General features: G+C 39.9%; 1 pseudogene; it reads right to left on the bottom strand.

Annotated features, from left to right (window-relative positions):
• Positions 1-2,530: 2,530 nt before the first annotated feature.
• Positions 2,531-12,802, bottom strand: LOC111524878 (annotated as a pseudogene).
• Positions 12,803-15,345: the final 2,543 nt, after the last annotated feature.

The raw sequence follows: 15,345 nt of genomic DNA, 5'->3' as shown, positions 1-15,345 counted from the left end.
GTGCTGGGATAACAGCTGAACCATATGCAGGTAAATAAAACTAGACCTCTATCTCTCACCGTATTCAAAAATTAACTCCTATGGATTAAATGTTAGACTTGAAGTTATAAAAACCCAAGAGGATATTTTGCCCATTGTTCTAGGCAAATAATTTAGGACTGAATTTTAAAAGAAAATGCAACAAAAACAAAAATAGGCAAATGGGACTCAAACTAAAAATCTTCTACACAGCAGAAGATTATAAAAGAAGTAATCAACTGAGTAAACTGACAACCTACAGAATGGGAGAAAATATTTGCAAACTATGCATCTGAGAAAGTACTAATTCCCAGAATCTACAAGGAACTCAACTCAACAAATGAGAAAAGCAACAACAACAACAAACGTCAAAAAGTAGGCAAAGGACACGAACAGATACTGTTCAAAAGATGACATAAAAGCAGCCAATACACATATGAACAATGCTCAACATTGCTAATCAGAAGAGAAATGGATATTAGAACCACAGTGAGATACCATCTTAACCAGAATGACTATTACTAAAAAGTGAAGAAACAACAGATGCTGGCAAGGATGTGGAGAAAAGGGAAGGCTTATACACTGCTGATGGGAATGTAAATGAGTACCACCTCTTTGGAAAACCATATGGAGATTTCTCAAAGAAGTAAAAATAGAACTGATCTTTGATCCAGCAACCCCACTATTGGAATCTACCCAAAGAGAAATAAATCATCGTGTTAAAAAGACACTTGCACTCATTTGTTCATAGCAGCACTATGTACAATAGAAAAAATATAGAATCAACTTGTGTCCATTAATGAATAATTGAAAAAAATTTAGTAAAGTCTTTGCAAATATATGCCTCTGTGAAAGAATTCAGCTACAAATATAGGCCCTGCACAAAGCCTCAGCCCTCTGAAAATATCCAGAAAAGGAAGCAACTGATTGTACTCAAATTGCAATACAGTTAAAAGAATATTAGCTCACACAGATGAGAAAGAACCAGTGAAATAACTCTGGAAACTCAAAAAAGACAGAGTATCTTTTATCCTTCAGATGACCACACTAGTTCCCCAGTAAGGATCTTAAGCAGGCTGAAATGACAGACATAGAATTCAGAATATTGATAAGGACAAAGATCATTGAGATTCAGGAGAAAGTCAAAATTTACTCCAAGGAATCGAGGATTACAGTAAAATAATAGAAGACCTGAAAGACAAAATTGCCATTGTAAGCAAAAGGCAAAGTGATCTGATAGAGCTGAAAAATACCCTCCAGTAATTTTATAATATAAGCACAAGTATTAACAGTAGAATAGGCCAGGCGCGGTGGCTCATGCCTGTAATCCCAGCACTTAGGGATGCCGAGGCGGATGGATCATGAGGTCAAGGGATCCAGACCATCCTGGCGAACATGGTGAAACCCAGACTCTACTAAAAATACAAAAATTAGCTGGGCCTGGTGGCATGTGCCTGTAATCCCAGCTGCTCCGGAGGCTGAGGTGGGAGAATTGCTTGAACCCCGGAGGCAGAGGTTGCCTTGAGCCGCGGTCATGCCACTGCACTCCAGTTTGGCGACAGAGCGAGACTCCGTCTCAAAAACAAAACAAAACAAACAGTAGAACTGATCGAGTTGAGGAAGGAATCTCAGAGCTCAAAGACATTCTCTAGGCTAACTCAGCAGAAGAAAATAAAGGAAGAAAAAGAATGAACAAAAATTCTCAGATATAAAGGATTGTGTAAAGAAACCAAATCTACAACTCTACAACATAAGCGTCCTTGAAAGAGAGGGAGAAAAAAGAAGCAACTTGGAAAACATATTTGAGGATATTATCTATGAAAATTTTTCCCAACCTCACGAGCGAGGCCAACTTTAAATTCAAAAAAATGCAGAGAACTGCAAAATACTATACAAGATGACCATTCCCAAGGCACACGATGATTAGATTTCCAAGATAGACATGAGAGGAAAAAAAAAAAAGCCAGTTAGAAGGGGCAGGTCACCTACAAAGGGAAACCCATCAGGCTGATAGTGGAACTTTCAGCACAAGCCCTACAAGCCAGAAGAGATGGGGGTGTATATTCAGCATTTATATATGTTATGTTTATAATATATATATATTTTATATATGTATATAATTTTGCCGTCACAATATTGTTTATTTCACTTTGCGTCTTTCCCGCGCTCTGGCGCCTCCTCCCTGGGGCGGCGTGCGGCTCAGTCTCTACCTGACCACGGGCTGGGAGTGGCAGATGGGTTGGGGGTCCAGGAACCGAGGAAGGCAGTGAGAACTGCACAGTCAGAAAATGCACCGTGGCCCACAGCCCTGGCGGACCCATGCGCGCCCCTCCCCTAAGCCTGCTCGCCGTGCGGCAAGCTGATACTTCCCGCATCTTACAGTGGACGACTGAGGCCCCGGAGCTGCGGGCTAGGGAGCCTGTGCAGGGAGGGTCTGCAGGGGCGAGGGGCTCACAGCCTCGGATCCCAGCCCAGCCTGGACCGGCAAGTGGGTGGACCCTCGGCTCGCGGCCTAGCAATTGGGCTTCGCGGGAGGTGGACAACCGGGGGCGAGCTGGGGCGCTTGGCGGCATTGCAAGCTCAGAAACACAAGCTCAGCTGTTGGCGAGGGACGGAGCGCTGCCTTCCCCGGGCTGGAGAGGCGCCATCGGATGGCTGAGCGGCAGGGTGCCGGCGCGGCCATTCGCAGGCGGTCCATCTGGAAGGTGTTCTGGGTGGCTGGGTCGGCCAGAACCACGTCGGGGGTCATTGAGCATGTGCAGTCCCTCCAGGGTCAGGGGGTCGATCTTGAGTTCATCCAGGGGAAAGTGGTTGTCCGAGTGGAAGCTGACGTCGCCGACCCCAACCAGAGAGCTGGTCAGTGCTTTAAAGAGGCTGGGGGAGCGGGGGAGACTCTCCTGCCACTGTGAGGATGATGTTGGGGATGCCACGGGGGCTGAGGTAGCCCAGCTGCTGTGAGTTGGGCAGGCGCCCGTAGCTGCCGATGAGGCCTATCATGGCCACCTGCGAATAGTTGAGCGTGGAGCCCGGGCTGTACGGGGAGCTGATGGCGTTTTCCATCATGTTGAACTGCTCCAGCTGGTGGGACAGAACATTGGCCTGCCTGGCCGCCATCTGCTGCTCCTAGTGTGCGTTCCCAAACACGCTGCACAGGGTGGAAGTGTGTTGCGGGGAGCTCCCTGGAGAGAAGCCTTGATTGGAGACTGGCGAGGTGGGAGACTGGTTGGCGAGGAGACGGAGCTAGTGCCGCTACTGCTGCAGAGCCGGCATCGAGGCGATGTGGATCTCCGTCGACGGCTGGCCGGGATTCTCCGGGGGGACTGGAAGAGAGAGGATGGTACCGTGACCTCGAGCGGGGGCGGCTGTGGGCCATGACTCAGGTTGGTGCTGGGCAACTGGGGGCCGCCGGGGGGCAGGCAGACGGGCGCCTGTGGGGGCGGCGGGGGTGGCGGCTGCTGGAACGCAGGCGGAGGGGGCGGCGGAGGCTGGGGCTGGGGCAGCGGCTCCTGGGAGTCCGTCTGGGTGAAGAAGGCGTAGGGCAGCTGCTGCTCCAGAGACAAGGCCTCCAAGGCCACGGCCTGAGTGAAGGATGACAGTGGGGACAGGGTGGGCAATGCCTGCTGATGGCTCACCTTTGTGCTCAGGGACAGGGGCCTGACGCTGGCTGGACGGTGCTGCGGAGGGGAGCCAGGTGTGCTCATCCCCTGGCCGGGGCCGCTGACGCCCAGGTGCATCAGGTTGGCCGAGAGGTTGTCAGGTGCTGCTGGAGCTACTCAGTGTGGTCGAGATGGGCTCGACCTCGGGGTCGATCCGGAAAGGGAAGTGGATGTTAGGCCGGGCAGGGAACCCCCAGAATTGTGGGTGGCGGAGATCAGTGCTGTAGTGTTTTCCTGGTCGGCGGACGGGAAGATGTTGATTCTGCGCAGGACTTGGTCGTGGATCCTGTCTTCTTGGTTTCCCAGGCTTGCTTGGAAAGGATTTTGTCTGCCTCTGATGTGGTCTCTTCCATTCCCGGGACTGTTAACAGTAAGACTTTTTTCTGGTGCCCGTCCTGGGACCCACTAGTAAAGGATTCTGGCAGCATGGGCGTCATTGTGCTCTGGTGCAGGGCGGAGTCAGAATTGGTCCTTCTCCAGCTGCTGTCCGCGGGTGGCGAGAGGTACACTGTGCCCTAGGAGTAGCTGTTGGCCTGCTGTCTGTGTTTGTCTCTTGACGCATGTAGGCGGTGCGGGGAGCCTAGCCAGCTGCGCTCCCAGTACAGTCGGTTCAGCAGCCCATGGTGCCTGGTGGTCAGGCTGGTGTCCAGGCCCAAGGATTGGAAGGGGGTCTGAAAGGGCAGGTCCATGGTGCCACTGCTGATCTGGTTCACGTTGGGCAGGGAACCGCCGTGGTACTGGCCACGCTTGGGCCCAGTTGCAGGTACTGGGATTTCTGGAGCTGGAGCCCTGCGGCCCCATCAGGCTCAGCCCCTTCATGACCTCCTCCAAGGCCGCCGTCTCCTCGCTCTGTTTCTTATTGTGCGGTGTGACCTTGCTGAATATACAAGATGAAAAGAAAAATGCCAGGGTTGCTATTCTAATTTCAGACAAGATACACTTTAGTCCAAAGATGATTTAAAAAAGACAAAAAGGGCATTACATAATGGTAGAGGGATCCATTCAACAAGAAGACATATCTTAAATATACATGCGCCCAACACAGGAGCGTCCAGATTTGTAGAGCAAGTTTTTAGAGATCTCTGAAGAGACTTAGATAACCACACAGTAATAGTGGGAGACTTCAACACTCCACTGACAGTACTATACATATTATTGAGGCAGAAATCTAACAGACATAAATAGACATAAAAGCGTCAACTTGACGCTTGACTAAACGGGCCTAACAGGTATCTGCTGAATTCTCTACCCCAAAACAGCATAGTATGCATTTGTCTCATCTGCACATAATATATACTCTAAAATTGACCAATCAGACGTAAAACCATCCTCAGCATATTGGAAAAAAATAAGATTATACCAAACACACTGTCAGATCACAGCACAATAAAAACAAAAATCTATACTAAGAAAACACTCAAAACTATACAATCACATGGAAATTAAATGACATGCTCCTGAATGACTATTGGGTAAACAATGAAATTAAGGCAGAAATTAAAATTTTTTTTTAAATGAATGAAGATGAAGATACAACATAGAAGAATTTCTGGGGCACAGTTAAAGCCGTGTTAAGAAAGTTTATAGCACTAAATACCACATTAAAAATGAAAAAGAGCTCAACAATCTAAAATGACACTTAGAAGAACTAGAAAACAAAGAGAAAACCAACCCCCAACATAGAGGAAGAAATAACCAAAATCAGAGCTGAACTGAAGAAAATTGAAATGCAAAAAACCACACGAAAGACCAAGGTATCCAGGAGTTGGTCATTTGAAAGAATAAGTAATATTGGTAGACTACTAGCTAGACTAATAAAGGAAAAAATAGAGAAGGTCCAAATGGATACAATCAAAAATGACTACGGGAAATACAAATACTCTCAGAGACTACCACTAACACCACTATGCACACAAACTAGAAAAGCTACAAGAAATAGATAAATACCTGGAAACATAATAACCTTCAAGGTTGAACCAGAAAGAAATTGAATTCCTGAACAGACAAATAATGAGTTCCAGAGTTAAATCAATCACAAAATGCCTACCAAGCAGAAAAATTCAAGGAGCAGATGGATTCATGACCAAATTCTACCAGAATTATAAAGAAGATCTGGTACCATTCCTACTGAAAGTATTTCAAAATATTGAGGAGGAGGGACTCCTCCCTAACTCATTCTATGAGGCCAGCATTATCCTGATACCAAAAGCTGGAAGAGGCACAATGAAAAAGGAAAACTTCAAGCAAATATCCTTGATGATTATTGATGAAAAAAATTCTCAACAAAATACTAGAAAACCAAATCCAGCAGCATTTCAAAAAGCTAAAACACCACAATCAAGTTGACTTTAATCCTGAGATGCAAAAATGGTTCAACATATGCAAACCAATAAATGTGGTTCATTTTCACCACATAAACTGAACTAAAGCCAAAAACCGCATGTTCATATTAGTAGATGCAGAACCTTCTGATCAAATTCAATATTCTTTTATGTTAAAAACCCTCAACAAACTAGGTGTTGAGGCAACATGACTCAAAATAATGAGAGACATCTATGACAAACCCACAGCCAACATCATACTGAATAGGTGAAAGCTGGAAGCATTCCTCTTGAAAATAAGAACAAGACAAGAATGCCTTTTTTCAACACTTCATTCAACATAGTTTTGGAAGTCCTCGCCAGAGAAATCAGAAAAGAAAAACAAAGAAAAGGCATTCAAATAGGGAGGAAGTCAAGCTATTTCTCTTCACAGACAATATGATTCTCAACCCGGGAAAACCCTGGTCTCTCCCCAAAGATTCCTAGATGTGATAAACATGTCGGGCAGAGTTTCAGATTACAAAATCAATGTCCAAAATCAGTAGCATTTCTATACACCAACATTGTCCAAGCTGAATGCTAACTCCAGAATACAATCCCATTCACAATAGCCACAGAAAAAATGAAATACCTAGGAATACAGATAACTAAGGAAGTGAATTATCTCTTCTGTGAGAATTACAAAACACTGTTCAAAGAAATCAGGATACAGAAAAATGATAAAACACTCCATGTTCACGGATAGGAATAATCAATATTATTAGAATGATCATACTGCCCAAAGCCATTTGCAGACTTAATGCTATTCCTATCAAGCTACTAATGACATTCTTTGCCACATTAGAAAAAAACTGTTTTAAAATTCATAAGGAACCAAAAAAAGAGTGAATAGCCAAGGCCATCTCAAGCAAAAAGAACAAAGCTGGAGGCATCACATTACCCTACTTCAAACTATACTACAAGTCTACAGTAAACAAAACAGCATGCTATTGGTACGAAAACAGTCACATAGATCAATGAGCCAAAGCAGAGACCCCAGAAATAAAGCTGCACAACTACAGCCATCGAATTTTTGACAAAGTTGATGATAACAAGCAATAGAAAAAAGACTCCTTAGTCAGTAGTGCTGAGATGACTGGCTAGCCAAATGTAAAATATTGAAGCTTGACCCCTTCCTTACACCACACAAACCAACTCAAGATGAATTAAAGACTTAAGGGTTGGGCACGGTGGCTCACGCCTGTAATCCCCGCACTTTGGGAGGCTGAGGCGGGTGGATCACGAAGTCAGGAGATCGAGACCATCCTGGCTAAAACAGTGAAACCCAGTCTCTACTAAAAATACAAAAAAATTAGCCAGGCGAGGTGGCAGGCATCTGCATTCCCAGCTACTCAGGAGGCTGAGGCAGGAGAATGGCGTGAACCCAGGAGGCGGAGATTGCAGTGAACTGAGATCATGCCACTGTACTCCAGCATGGGTGACACAGGGAGACTCAATCCCCCTCCCAAAAAATAACTTAAACAAAAACTCAAAACTATAAAACCCTGGAAGACAACCTCAGTACCATTCTTGACATAGGAACAGGCGAAGATTTTATGATGAAGATGCCAACAGCAATTGCAATAGAAGGAAAAATTGACAAATGGGATCTAATTAGACTAAAGAGCTTCTGCACAGCAGACTAGCAATAAAGTAAACAGGCAACCTACAAAATCAGAAAATTTTTGCACTATACAACTGTGAAAGGTCTAATATCTAGCATCTATAAGGAACTTAAACAATTTTACAAGAAAAAAAAAACCTAATTAAAAAGTGGACAAAGGACATGAACACTTTTCAAAAGAAGACAAATATGTGGCCAACAAGCATATGAAAAAATCTCAATATCACTGATCATTAGAGAAATGTAAATTAAAACCACAGTGAGATACCATCTCACACCAGTCAGAATGGCTATTATTAAAAACTAAAAAAAAAAAAAAACAGATGTTGGTGAGGTTGTGGAGAAAAGGGAACACTTATATACTGTTGTTGAAACTATAAATTAGTTCAACCATTGTAGAAAGCAGTGTAGCAATTTCTCAAAGAACAAAAAACAAAACTACATTCAACCCAGAAATCTCATTATTGGGGATATACCCAACGGAATGTGAATCATTCTGTCATAAAGACACATATACATGTATGTTCACTGCTGCACTATTCACAATAGCAAGGACATGAAATCAACTGAAATGCCCATCAATGGTAAGCTGAATAAAGAAAACGTGGTACCTATAAACCGTGGAATTCTATGCAGCCATAATAAAGAATGAGATCATGTCCTTTGCAGCAACATGGATGAAGGTGGAGGCCACTATCCTAAGTAAACTAACACAGGAACAGAAAGCCAAATACTGTTTGTTCTCACTTATAAGTGGAAGCTAAACATCAAGAACACATGGACACAAAGAAGGGAGCAACAGACCCTGAAGCCTATTTGTGGATAGAGGGTGAAGGTTTGGAGGAGAGAAAGGATCGTAAAACTACCTATCATGTACTATGCTTATTGCCCAGGTGATGAAATAATCTGTATGCCAAAGCTCCATGACACACAATATCTCTATATAACAAACCTGCACTTGTACCCCTGAACGAAAAAGTTAAATAAATAAAATTTGGTATATGTACATCATGACATACTACTCAGGCATGAAAAAGCATGAATTCATGTCTTTTGCAACAATATGGATGGAACTAGAGGCGATTACTCTTAGTGAAATGACTCAGGAACAGAAAATTTAAAACTACCTATTCTCACTTTATAAATGGATGCTAAACATTAGGTACACACAGACACAAAGTGATATAAAAGACACTGGAGATTACAACTGGTAAGAAGGGAGTCAGGAGAGGGATGAAATACTATCTTTTGGGTACAATGTACACAGATTGTGTGAAAGGTACACTAAAAGCCGAGATTGCACCACTATGCAGTGTATCTAAGTAGCATGACTGCACCAGTACCCCATATTCATAAAAATAAACAATTTTTTTTTAAAAAAACAGCTCTTCCTAATTTTAATGAAACTTTTTACATATTGAGAACATAGTGGAATTGGTCTTGGTTGTACGAATCACTTACTGGTACCTCATTTATTACTAGATTCACTTGATTCACTAGATAAAACTTGGAAGAACACATTTATAATTTGATTTTTGTCTCCATATGTTGAAATCGCTTTATTTTTGGCAAGTTATATCCAGATAATTGGTATGGATCAACTAAGTTTGATCCTTAATACAATAGAAAGGAGGAAATGTCACATTATTTTGTATGTCTATCAAGGTACATTATTTACAGCAAATATTGTAAGTATTTGCTTTCATCGAAACAAACACACAGTTACTCTAAGGACAATAACTGTTTGTCTCTTCATATTTATATATACTTTGTTAACAAAATATAGATTTTCCCAATTGTATGGTCATGCAGACAAAGCTTCTGGCTAGACTTTTTTTACACTATGAAAATTTAGTTCTGCATGCTAAAAATGAGTATAATTTACCACTCAACATAGTAAAATAGCTTCTCCTCTGTCCACTCTCTCTGGCTTCTGAAAAACTTCAAAGTCTGCAGGCTGAGAGGCCATTTCAGAAATTAAATGAAAATGTATAAGATATTCACTATTTCTCTGAATAACATTTCGTAACTATTATGTCCATAAATTAAAGCATCTGATTTTATAATAGTGTTTGAAAATCTTATAAAATATCAAGAATAACAGTGATGGCCTTTTTAACTGCTGACACATTGAGAACTGAGCATTTTGTTAATGGTTACACATAATGACCTTTGCAGTAGGTGCTACTGCAATAGGAGCCGAGTTAGAACTTTCTCATGGCCGGTAAGAAATGAAATCAAAGTAGCAGTATGACTCCAGAGCTCAAGCTCTGAATCTTTATGATACAGTAATTTTAGCTAAGATTTATAGTGTTATTATTATGTGCTGGTTCTATTCTAAGTGGCTTACTCCTTCGCTCCTTACAATAACTTTATGAAGGCTCTAGGTAGTATTGTAACTATTTTATAGATGAGGAAACTAAGGGTAAATGAAGTTTAAGCAAGTTGCTCAAAGTCATCGTTTAGTAAATTGTGGTTTCAGAATTTAAATCCAGGCAATCTGGCTCTAGAGCCCTCCAAATTAACTTAGCTGTACTGCCTAGACTCTTCTAAATCATCTGCAGCTCAATTTACCTAGTTTTATGTTCCAGCAAGAATGTATGTTGTTAATTGACTGTCTTCCTGAATATTCTTAAAGACCAGCAGGGCTGAGTCTCGTCAAACCCACCTACTAGAATGCATAAGTATGAAAGAACAAAACTGAGGTTATTCAAGGAGTCTTATGTCTTCAAAACTTCAGAGCAATGGGAAGTTCATGGGGGCCACGGACATTGGTCCCATGAAACTCCACCAGTGAAATGATTTATTTGAACCTGAATTAGCACTTGAAGGCCTCTTTCTCAGTTCTCAGCCCAGTTGATACCAGGAGCAACTATTGCCTAACATTAGGTGAAAATTGTTTTGACATGTTGGCTTAGCCATGGGAGTAACCCTAGTATTGTCATATATTGACATTTTTACGATCGTAAGCATAGCCTACATAGGTTCTCTTAAATCTTCCAAATACATATTGAATCTTTCTATGCTTTGACATACAACATTAAAAAATACATATATCTCTTCCTTGGTGTACTCAACTCTTTATTCAAGTGTCCCCTCTAGAGAGCTGTCTAACTCTCAGGACTTGCTCTTTACTACTTCCTAATTGTTCAGTAGTTTTGTTATTTGTGTGATTTCACCATGTTCTTTTTCTAAGGACTCATACACACTTTTGCATTCCTGAAGGCTGGTACAAATCCTAAAAGATAAAACACATAAAAAACAAGATAGTTGATCAAGAAACTTGCTTTTCCTGAATGTTTTAAAATCAGATCTTCTGTTTTCATTTTATTTTTCAAACAAATGATTTTATTTCCTGCATATCTTGGAGCGTGGCAATTCCCTTGACTATTAAAGGCATTTTTGAAGCATTTCCATATAATTCATACTAAATGTAGTGCACAGAAGCTGGCATTGGGGTATGCATATTAATTATTTATATGCAATTCAGGGATCATGGGACTGAGCACTGTTGGAATGTGTAACTCTTGCTGTCATTTCTAAAGTAGTACTTTATTGCATCCCGTGTTACTGTTTTGTTAGATCACATTTTCCCATTCACCCAAACAAATGTCTGATAATACTAAAATCTTCACTTTTGCATTAGCTAAAGCAATTATGAATGTGAGAAGATGGAAGTTGTTAATATAAAATGATTACACTTTATGGCTCATCTTTTTCACTCCCCAGAAGCGGAAATATATGCCTTTTGGATGCTTTTTTCCATGAGCCATATATTTTAAAGAGTTCACCTTGAAGTCTGTTTTTCTCATACTTGAGCATTTTCTGTTTATACCCATTGATTTTCCCTTGAAGCAATATTTAAAGAAATGTAATTTCAAACTAAAGATGAAATAAGGTTCACTTGCTTCTGACCTCCAACCCAACAATCCTCATTGGCACAGTGTGACTCTTTCACTGATGAAGATAAAGGGAATTAAGATAAAGGCAGAGGGCTAATCATTAATTAAAAGCAGTGATCTCAAGATATATTATATTCCAACTATCAAAATAATTATCTAAAATAGATTTAGAGGTCAAGCTCTACTTGAACTTTGGAATTGACACAATGTCTCCTTCTTAACGGGTCACCTATGACCACTAATCCCTGAGACAGTGGGGATATTATCAGGAAGTACTTTAGCTCAGTAGCTCCTGGAATGCTTACCTGGCTATTATCAAATTGAAGTCAAGAGTGACAAGAAAGAAAAAAAAATGATTAAAATATTAGTTGTGAATTTTCTGTTTCAAGACATGTCCTTATAAAAATGCTACCGATCATTCTAGGCTAATGTCTGGGTTTGTAATTTACCTTTGACTGAACCTATATGGAATTGCAAATTGAAGATAGTTGGTCTTTGGCAGAAATATTGCTCATTCTACTTAATGTAGTGTTTTTCCCTCCTTTAGGTGCATTTTCCAACTCCCAAGCCCCCAGACACTTTTGTTTTCTTTCATGATCATTCTCCCATCAAAACTTGCACTCTGAAAAGACCTACCCTTAGATATGTCCAGTAAAAGTCAGACTGAAATGTACTTCATCTCCCAGACCATCTTCACTGAAACAAAAGGTAATGCCTTAAAACTGGGAAAATATCTGAGCTTCTAGAATTTCAGGGAGTATCAAGCATATGAGAGACATATGCTATAGTCATCACCTACCTGGCTTCTTCCCATGGGGCTAATCACCCATTTATAAGGCACTGTAAAGGAAAAAAAATTACTCTCATGAATAAGATATGAAGAGTAAGACCTGTATCTCTGGATTCCTAATATCCTAAATTTGATAAAATTTCACATTAAATGTATACCATTTAATTTGGAAATTAAAAATATTAGATTAAAAAAAGCACAAAAAGAAAGTAAATTTTTAAAAAAATAGAATTTAAGCACAAGAGATTATCCCATCTTGTCTCTTAACTAGTACTTCCTCTAACACTGGAAGTGTGTTCACACTGAGAAGCCATCTCCTCTTTTCATTTAGAATTAATACCTAGTAATTTATCACTTGAGAGTTATGTTCCTTTAACCATCTTTAAACTTACCTCGTTGAGCACATCCTGTAGAAAGAACCTCATCACAACTTCAGCAAGCACCTTGAGCATATGGCCCCTTAACAACAACAGCAACAGCAACAACAACAACAAAACAAGTTGAAAAAAGCAATTGAAAACGAGAGATAAACTGAACACTATCTAGAAGATTTTCCTTCTCATTCCTGCTCTTGATTGTCCCATCAGTATTGTCTTTTTGGGATTAAGAATCTATAATCTGGAATTTCTGGGCTGATTCTGGTTTCCATTTACTATCCCCCCATCATAGCCATTATTTAGGAGCCTTGCTGTAAATTGTCTAATTTCAGTGTCATACTTGACTGATTAGAAGCTCCCTGTCTCCTTTTTTATGATGCCTCTGTTTTCAAACTATTGATATTCATATTCTTAGCAGATTCACATTTCTCCACAACTCTCCAAAACTGGCCTATTGTTACTTTAGTCAGATCAATCTCCCTATAAAGTCCCAGAGTTTTTCTAGGTTTTGAAATATTTTGTTTTCACTTACATTTTCCCTTTTTCTTCTATTTCCTTTAGATTCTTATTCATTCTTCAAAAAGGATTATACCCATACAATTTTCACTGTTTATCTGGGCCCTCAAAGAACCCATAATCTAACTCTTTTTATTATACTGCCTTGAATTATAAAGTGTTTCATGTGTTTAAGTCTTATTTCCCCAATTACGCTGTCAGTTAAAACCAGTTTTAAAACTACACTAATTATGTGGCTTTCTCAACTCCAAAGAGTGCCATGCATAAGTTATGTTAATTTCATTAGCTTAATTTTATTTATTAGTAAAATCTTAATTACCTAGGAATATGTTCACCAAGGAGGTGAAAGATCTCTACAAGGAGAACTGCACAACACCGCTGAAAGAAATCATAGATGAAACAAACAAATGGAAATACATTCCACGCTCATGGATTGGAAGAACCAATATTGTGAAAATGACCATACTGTCAAAAGCAATCTATAGATTCAGTGCAATTGCCATCAAAATACCAGCATCATTTTTTAACAGAATTAGAAAAGAAAATCCTAAAATTCATATGGAACCAAAAAAGAGCATGAATAGCCCAAGCAATTCTAAGCAAAAAGAACAAATCTGGAGGTATCACATTACCTGACTTCAAATTATATGACAAGGTTATAGTTACCAAAAGAGCATGGCACTGGTATAAAAGTAGGCATGTAGACCAGTGCAACAGAATAAAGAACCCAGAAATAAAGCCAAATATGTATAACCAACTGATCTTCAACAAAGCATACAAAATGTATTTTGGAAATGGACAGCCTATTTAATGGTGCTGGGAAAACTGGCAGGCCACATGTAGAAGGATGAAACAGAATCCCTATCTCTCACTGTATACAAAAATCAACTCAAGATGGATCAAAGATTTAAATATAAGACCTAAAACTATAAAAATTCTAAAAGACAATATTGGAAAAACTCTTCTAGACATTGACCTAGGCAAAGAATTTATGACTAAGACCCCCAAAGCAAATGTAACAAAAACAAAAATAAGTAAATGGGACCTAATTAAGCTAAAATGCTCTGTACAGGAAAAAAAAAAAAAAATCAGCATAGTAAACAGACCATCCACAGAATGGGAGAAAATATTTGCAAACTATGCATTAGACAAAGGACTAGTGTCCAGAATATACAAGGGATTCAAACAAATCAGCAAGAAAAAAATCCCATGAAAAACTGGACAAAGGACATAAATAGACAGTTCTTAAAAGTTGATAAACAAATGGCAAACATATGAAAAAATGCTCAATATCAGTAATCATCAGGGAAATGCAAATTAAAACCACAATGAAATAATATTCCTACAAGAATGGTCATTATTGACTCAAAAAATGATAGATGTTGGCATGGATGTGGGGAAAAGGTAATGGTTGTACACTGCTTGTGGGAATGTAAATTAATGTAAATTAGTACAGCCTCTATGGTAAACGGTATGGCAATTCCTTAAAAAGCTAAATCATTTGATCCATCAATCCTACTACTGGGTATCTACCCAAACAAAAATATGTCATGTGAAAAAGACATTCTCACACATATGTTTATAGTAGTACAATTCACAGTGAAAAGATGTGGAACCAACTTAAGTGCCCATTGACTAATGAGTGAATAATAAAAATGTGATACACACACACACACACACAGTGGAATATTACCCAGCCATTAAAAGGAATGAAATAACGTCTTTTGCAGCAATTTGGATGGAGCTGGAGGCCATTATTCTAAGTGAAGTAACACAGGAGTGGAAAACCCAAAATCAAATATTCTCACTTACAAGTGGGAATTCAGCTATGAGTATGCAAAGGCATACAGGTGATATATTGGACCTTAGAGACTCATAAGGGGGAACGTAGGAGAAGGGATATGAATAAAAAAACTACACATTAGGTACAATGTATACTACCTGGGTGATGGGTTCACTAAAATCTAAGAATTCACCACTATATAATTCATCCATGCAATGAAAACCACTTGTATCCCAAAAACTATTGAAAAGAATATTTAAATGCACACAGAGACAGAGAGAAAGAGAGAGAGAGATAAATGGATACAAGATTCTCAGTT

The sequence above is a fragment of the Piliocolobus tephrosceles genome, chromosome 15, assembly GCF_002776525.5.
Source record: "Piliocolobus tephrosceles isolate RC106 chromosome 15, ASM277652v3, whole genome shotgun sequence".
Lineage (NCBI taxonomy): Eukaryota > Metazoa > Chordata > Mammalia > Primates > Cercopithecidae > Piliocolobus > Piliocolobus tephrosceles.
The sequence above is the reverse complement of the archived record's forward strand: the minus strand, read 5'-3'. Positions and strand labels throughout refer to the sequence as shown.